At 41.5% G+C, this 8,371-nt stretch overlaps 1 long non-coding RNA gene across 1 annotated transcript; it reads left to right on the forward strand.

Moving 5' to 3' along the window:
• The first annotated feature begins 701 nt into the window (after positions 1 to 701).
• Positions 702 to 1,704, forward strand: LOC146822769 (uncharacterized). The gene is made up of 3 exons (XR_014961829.1): positions 702 to 1,051; positions 1,140 to 1,232; positions 1,329 to 1,704. It is a non-coding gene; the product is annotated as an uncharacterized LOC146822769 (long non-coding RNA).
• The last annotated feature ends 6,667 nt before the right edge of the window (positions 1,705 to 8,371 follow it).

Here is an 8,371-nt window from a genome sequence, read left to right on the forward strand (position 1 = left end):
AAACTTTGCATTTCCAAATGAATTATGCTTCTTTTATGCTTTGTATTTTTCTAATTTATGCGTTTTTATAATGTACAGATTTTTTCTCCATCAGAGCATCCCCTGGTTGTTTACATTTACTCTCTGATTACTCCGTCTGAGCGTGTAACTCTTCGAGTCACGTTTCACTCCAATATCCATAATTAACACCCCCCTTTTTTCCGCGATACCATTGTGAGTCATTTCTATTTAATTCTAGACCACGATTGCGATTAAAAAATTTTTTAACCATTAGTTTACTGACGAAGTACCCGTGATGTCTTTCTTCCATTGTACCGTCACGGACAGCATCCAGCGTCTGCACCCGTTCTAACGTCACGCGGCGGCTGCGTTCTCCATATGAGGCAGCCGGCCCGCGGTCTCAGTGTTTTGCCAGTTCCGAGTGCAGCAGACACGGACACCGTCTAAAGGTAGGGGAACCTCTCCTCTCCTCTCCCTTTCGTTTAACTTGGCCCAATTCGATATATGCATACACACGTTGGCTATTTTTATTATTCACACGAATAGCTTGCTCCTATATAAACAAGTGTCTTTGTTTCCCGTGTATTCATATTAAGTAATTGCTTAACGGGAACCACGCCACCCACCTCCGTTCTATTTGGACAAATCGATTTAAGATTCCCTACACGTTCTATTTGCTGCTTTGTTAACTGATTATTTTTCTTTTCATAACGTGCAAGCAATACCTGTCTGCAATGACGGTTCACTTTTCCATTGCTTACTCATTTTTAATCATCAGAAGTAGCGCCCGCTTCTCTGATTCTCTCGCTCCATTATGTAACAACCCAACGCACGGATGATAGGTTGGGGGACCAGGTCCTTGTGGCAGTTTATTTCTTTATTTCTCTAGCTTTGGATTACCTACTAGGTTTTTCACTAAAAGAGCACCCCTCTCCATTTACTTATAGAGGCTGATTTCCAAGTGATTTAGTTCACTCAACACGCACCGATCTACGTTGCGGCGTGTAATGATGGAGTAATCAATTCCTCCTCTGTGGTTCGACTAAGAATTGTAAGTTCCCATCTTCAGGGAGTTATACCCAACTTATCCAATGAATTGTTACTTGAATGATTCCATTGTCACCTTTAATTTGTTATAGGTGTTTATCACTCCCACCTGCCTTTGGAGCCTCTTTGCCCTTGCGCCTTCGGACGCCAAGCTGACACTGATTAGATGTCCTTTCTCCCAATTGGTAATTATGGTATAGCCTTTCCATTTCCAGCCTCGCTGCTCTTTTCTGCTTGGCTTCGCTACCCCTTTTTTTAATACTGATCGAATGTTTTTATAGGTGCCTACCCTTCCTGTCTCACCGTCCTCTCTGTCCTGAGGAAGACCCCACTCGTAAGGATCTAATCATCCTACCCTTGATGAGGGGTCGAAACGTCGACATTTCACTACGCCAGTACCTACAATAGTGCATTGAGCATTGTGTATTTTTGCTTGTATATGGCTCTTTAGGCTGTTCACTCAATTTTGCCTATGATTGATTTTCATTCTGATTATTTGGCACGATAGCAACGTGCACAGCAATTGATTTGTACAACCGTTACGAATGTTTACATGTCACTTATCCTATTACCCTACCCAACTCATCACACCCTCTCCTTCCTTGTGGCACCCTGCACTTTTGTAAATGTGTTTCTTACATGCATTCATGTGCCTGTTCCAAGTGTGATTAAACAACACTTTGATATGCTTTATTTGTTGCAATTGTTATTCTGCTGACTTTGCTCAGTTTTTCAATCTATGTATGTTCTGGGACCATATCCTTTTCTACTTTTTGTGTGGTGCAGCAGGCCCCTGTCAGTGTATCTCACTCTTGTAGATTCAGTTTTTTCTACCTGTGTTCTCCTTTTGACACTGCTTTCCCATATTTATCATCTTCCTCCTTTCTCTTGCTTGCTCGAGTTAATAGTTGGAGGATGAAAAATCTGTCACAGTTCTCAAAAGTGGCGTCAGCCCCACCACCTGTTACCACCAGCACGAATTGAGAGCGTTGATCAATAAGCAGTGACTTGTAACTTGTTTGGTGGAGCCAATGACATTAAATGAGGGTCAAGTTTACCACGGTATTAAATAAAAAATAAATATTTTATGGCTTTCAAATATGTGACAATAAAAACGACTGTATCTTTACAAGAGTGTCTTGCTGAGATCAAAAGGAGAGTGTGGGAGTGGTGACCTAGTGCTCTTGAGAGGACAAGCGAAAACCTTTAGCCCCAAGAAGCAAAAATAGCACACTCCAGAAGACAGGTGTATGTTTACACACTATTTTACCACACTATTAGCACGTGTAGTGTTACAGCATACAATATTGAGCAGTAAAGCTATGGAACTATGCTTCAGAGACATAGGAAGGTAGACCCATACAGTGGCTCTAGCACTGCACTGATGTACTCTCTCTAGAGCCAAGTGAGCATTGGGTTAAGCTTGTAGGAGGAAGTGTGATGCAGGTGGGTGCTTTAGGACTTCCATGTCCTCTGCTGCATGTTGCTGTGAGGCCAAATTTGGCTGTGGCACTTTCAGGATATTGTTATCAGTATCAGAACCCTAAAACTATTGTCAAATGGCAAGTTGCGAGCCAGAGCAAAAGCGAGGCATCTGTAACCTGTTGGTTGAAGGGACGAAGGCCAAGAAGATGGAAATAGGGACAGCTATAAATAGCTATTTTTGCTGAATCGCTATTTGGTAATCACAAAATGCAATGTAGGTAAGGAATCACTAAAGATTTTGCTATTTCTTAAAATTACCAAATAGCAATTAAACAAATAGGTAATCGCTGTTAGGTAATACCACTCCATGCGTTCCTATAGGCCAAAAGTCCAGAGGTGAAAAAGGTTTTGATTTAGCTAATTTGTGATTACCTAATTGGTAATCGCAAATTAGGTAATGCAAAATGAAGGATGCCCGGGGACCTAAGACACCCATTAAGGACCCCAAAAAAGTGCACGTGTAAAGTGCTCACATGTGCTACATGGCACTTTGAAAAATTCATTTTTTGTGCATTTTCAAAAATTACATATGGTTACCATCGACTTGGAGTTGATCACAATAGCATTTCCTAAACACAAAGTTAGCATTTAGAAAATGAGTTGTACATGTGCTTGGAGAATCGCAAATTGTGATTCCACATTTGTGGCCACAATTTTAGGTAATCGCAAAACATTGTGATTACCTAAAATGCCCTGCCAAAGCCTTTCATACATCTTGAAAGGCTATTTTGCATTCGCAAACTGCCGAATTTAGCGATTGCATCGTTTACGAATGCAAAATATGATGATACATGTGGCCCAGAGTCCCTTGTGCAATAACAGCTGAGAATTAAATGAGTTCAGAATCAACATGGGCACTTCCATAATCTTGGCCAATCAGGGATCACAATTACATTAAAGAGTAAAGTGCTTGAGTGTTAAGAGTAATGCATTCAATATACAAATCAGAAATCAGAAATTAGAAATTGGGATTGTGTGTAGCTCCTATTTTAGTGGACAGGATTCATAGTAAAACACAACAATCCACAACCGACTCTGCTATGCCAGCTCAGATATTTATGTTAAAAAAGTATTTAAGCATTGGATGGTAAAATATTACCAGTAGCAAGGGCAAAAAGGACATTCCTGTTTACTATTTGAGGCAAAGTATTACAGAGACATTTTAGTAAATAAAAACTCAAGCTCATCCAAGCCTGATACATAGGTCACTCTCTAAAATCTCAATTGAAGATTATAGCCTAGCCAAACAAAAAGCAAAACTTGCATTATAAGTAAAAGCAAACTGTTGAGAAGCATAGAGTTATATATAAATTATGCGTTCAGAGTAGAAAAAGGAACTCTTGGTAAAATCTATTTTATGTGGAAAGTGTTTTGCCAGTGAAATTGTATTTTGATCTTAGAAATGTCTAAAATTAGGTAAATTCTTTGGGCAGAGACTTAGTGAAATACCATTAACACTGAAACTGACATACACATATACCATTCCAGGAAAAGCTTTCCAGTATTTGGATTAGTAAATTACATCCCACTTCTTCTTAAATAGGATTTATCAATAGACATTTGAGAAGGCAAAATAGAGCCTGTGGCTAGGGAATCTTTCACATTCCAGAGGCTGTCATTAAAGCGTACGTACCCGAGGATGGTGGAGAAATGAGCAGATCACAGCAGAGGATTTAATAGTCTTTTTCATTTATTCATGTGTTTCTCTCAATCACTCCCGAATGGGACTCCATGTTAAGTCACCAGAAAGACAGGAAGGCACAGTTCCCTCGTTAATGTCCTTAATGGCGCTCTACTTCCTGTCACTGGAGGGGTAGGTAGATACAGTTCTGATAGTGAGCGGCGAGGTCTGGAAACAAGGGTTTATTCTAGAGTGAGGCTTCAGCGTCTTCCACCTTGCTGCCAAGGGAGAAGCAAAGAACAAAATACCGCGACGTTAGTATCCGCTACTTTTTTGTATCTTACTCACTCCCCTCATTGGGGACATAGGGCCATATTATCAAGGAGCCGGCGATAACATTATCGCCGCTTTAGCGGCAGGAAACTGCAGCTAAAGCGGTGATAATGGGCTGATAAAATGCCCTTGTGAACTCCCATGGAAGCCCATGTTCACACTGGAACCAGGGCTTCTATGGGAATTCATAAAGGCATATTATCAAGCCCATTATCACCGCTTTAGCGGTAGTTTCCTACCGCTAAAGCGGTGATAATGTTGTCACCGTTCCTTGATAATATGGCCCATAGATCTTTACCTCACTGCTGGATTTTGAGCAGTCTGAATTTATCTCTCTACATTCTTTATCCTGTGTTTTCTTCCATAGAAAACATCTAATTGCTTGCATTGTAGTACCTGCCAAGGGTCTTTTGACTGATGTCCTCTTCTCTGATTTCCTTGTTACTCCCTTGATGGTGGCAGGGTCTACCCACCCTTTCAACCTTGCTCATAGACACGGGATCCTGTGAGGAAATGGAGTCTCAATCACAGAAAAACAGGAGCCCTCCAGACCTGTCTTTAAGACTATCCAGCTCACAGAATGAAATTAGGAAAGGGAGGGAGCAGTAAACTGTCTGGAATTTTGCTTTTTCAGCAGAGCTATGTAAGTGATGAGAGCATCTACTAGTGGTGAACTTTGAGCCCTACTAGGTACCATGTAGGCTGAAGGAGCTTGGAGTGTCAGGTAATGGAAAGCAGGGTCTGACTTCTAGGGTTACCATCTTGGTTGAACTCCAAAGATCTGGAGAGGCACGGGTGGATTCAAGTATTGTGTTTTTCCGTGTAACTATGGTAGCAGGGAAGATCCACAGAGGTCTGAAACCACAATTTACCGGGGATTGCAGGGAGTGGCAACCAATATCCACTAGAGGGAAGAGGACTGGGTCGTGGCCAGTTATTCTGTCAGAGGGAAAAGGGAGCAGGGGCTATTGGACTGACCTGTCCTGGCTGAGGCGAGGGTGACAATCAATTTTCATTCACAAAAGTTGTTTTGTTAAGAAACGTGACCCCAGCGCAATGTCAAAATGCTTTTGGGCCGACTGCCTTTTTATTTATCCACACAGGAAGTATCTCCGATGAAACACACAAAAGCCATAAGCCCTGGCACAACTCAGATCTACCAAAGTAGAATGACCTGGCATTGAGCCAAATCTTAATGCAGAGAGAACCTAGGTGTAAGCAAGGAGCCTAGTAGTATTGCATGATATACCTAGCTTTAACATGTGTGCTTTGCCCTAAAGCATACATCTTTACACATCTAACCCCTAAGCAGTGGCCTGCACATTGGAATTTGCACTGGGGAATACACCATAGTGATATGACAGAGGCATAGGTGAGGGTCAGTGTTAGAGAAGGCAGTCTGCAGAGGTCCCAGTTCATGAGTGTTGAAACTCTCTGCTGCCTATCTTTGCTCCTCAAAGGAGGCCTTATTACTGTTTGATCTTGGGAATGCAATAACATTGACTTGGCTCTAGTTCACTAAGTGCATTGAAGCATGACAACCACAACGAAACAAGGCACTGTGTCATACACGCCCCTTTCTGCTCTTGCTGGTATTTGCTCGTATATAGGGCATTAAACATTAAGAGTTATCATGGTGTACGATGGAACTTAGGTGATGTCATGAATTCTATGGAGAAAATCAGCACTGTCTTGGCAATATGAACACAATGCAGTCACATATTGTGCTAAAAAGTGATTCAAATAGATAACTGTGTCAACAAAAGAAGACAATAAATATTGCATGTATTCATCAGACCAACAAATTAATTAACCTGAGCAAAAGGGAGCAATCTTAACCCTGATTGGCTACTGGGAAATGTGTGATGTGCAAAGACAAGTTGTTAATAATCCCAAAGGACATAATGGGAGAAGCAGGATCAAGCCCCAACTACAGGACTCTAGTTATGGGCTCATATTGCTTCGAGCTACCAGGAGTCCAAGGGGGCGGCATAAGGTGGTGACCTAAATAAATATAAAAACAAGTATCTCCACAGTAGAATCCCAACAATTGCATTATGCAAGAATGTATGGCATTACTCTATGACAAGGGATACGCAGTTAAATGTATGCCACCAAATGTTTATACTGACAATATATGGCATATTTGTATATATGTATATGTACTCAAGCCTAACGTGGAGCCCACCAGGGGGCAAACACTTAAAAACGAGCAACCGGTGACAGTTTACCTTTTAGCCTCCAGATGCTTCTGGCTTCCTTTGAAAAAGGTCAATGCTGACCGAAATGCATCAGGAATAAATATGCCAGCGCCAGCGTTTTGAAAAGAAATAAATTGTTTTTACCTCACCTAATGTGTGCGGCTCACTCCCTTCTCCGTGTGAGAGGACTGTTCTTATGTTTTCACGGCGTGGTCCTGTCGAGAGCGACGCACCACCAGGAAAAAGAGCGCCAACAACTGCCCGAAATTAGACCCGGTTTGAAGTTCTGCGGAAGCAACAAGAGCAGTGGCAGCCGCCAGGGACTGGACCCTGGTTATGGCCCCCAGCAACTTGAAAGTCAGTATGCACGGGGATTAGGTGTAGCGCCAACAAACTAAAAATCTCAAAGCATCACCCACCAATGGGAAATAATTGCGGGACTAAAGGTGAAACTTCACAAACCAGCATGCCTCACTCAAGCCTAACGTGGAGCCCACCAGGGGGCAAACACTTAAAAACGAGCAACCGGTGACAGTTTACCTTTTAGCCTCCAGATGCTTCTGGCTTCCTTTGAAAAAGGTCAATGCTGACCGAAATGCATCAGGAATAAATATGCCAGCGCCAGCGCTTTGAAAAGAAATATATTGTTTTTACCTCACCTAATGTGTGCAGCTCACCCCCTTCTCAGTGTGAGAGGACTGTTCTTATATATATATATATGTGTGTATGTATATATATATATATATATATTCACTGAAAAAGGGCTTAAAGTGATGTTATAGTTAGGAATTGTAATGATATCTTAATTTACATTACAAAACCTCAGAAAAGCACTGAAAAAAGAGAGGTTGAAAGGTTTAAAACATAGTGTTTTAAACAAACAAAACCACTGAAATTTACCAGTTATAGTTATCTCAAGTAACTATAACTTGTGGCCTAAAGTAACTATAACTCACACCCGACCATGTATAGGGTTGTCATCAACATTTCAGATGTTGCATTGATGTTCTCAATAATGTTGTAGAACATGTCATGAGTGATGTAATATGTGAAGTAATTAGCAGTGCATGGCGAGAATGTGAGTTATAGTTACATTAGGCCATGAGTTACAGTTACTTGAAATAACTATTACTGGTGAATTTCAATATTTAATTTTAAACTGTATGTTTTAGCTGACATTTTTTCAACTATAACTTCACTTTAACCTATATTTTTTCAGTGAATTTCCATGTTTATTTTAACATAAAGTGGGCAGTGGTGGGTTAGTCACAGCCATGCACCCAATCTCCTGTAGGCTTCTACCCCCTGCCACACAGAACCTTTGACTGTGTGTGGCATGGAGTTTGGTGGAGTGTGTGTTTAACCCCTCACCAGCACCCACCCTCCTACACACACAGCCTTCGTGATGTGCAGTGTGGGGTTGGGAGCAGGACATGGACTGGAACCAGGCCCCATGCATAACCCCCCTCCTGCTGGCGGCCACTCCCCGCCTCCATGCACAGCTGACAATATCATGTAACAGTATAATCTGTCATTTTAAGTAAGGCAGACCTACTGGCTTTTTCAAAGTGTTATAACACCAAAATATACAACAGCAAGGCTATTGGCTTTGTCAACGGTTCAGCACATCAACATATATAAAGAAGACTTATTGGCTTAGTCAAAAAGTCACCGATAACTATAA

This window comes from Triturus cristatus, chromosome 5_2, assembly GCF_964204655.1.
Source record: "Triturus cristatus chromosome 5_2, aTriCri1.1, whole genome shotgun sequence".
Taxonomy (NCBI): domain Eukaryota; kingdom Metazoa; phylum Chordata; class Amphibia; order Caudata; family Salamandridae; genus Triturus; species Triturus cristatus.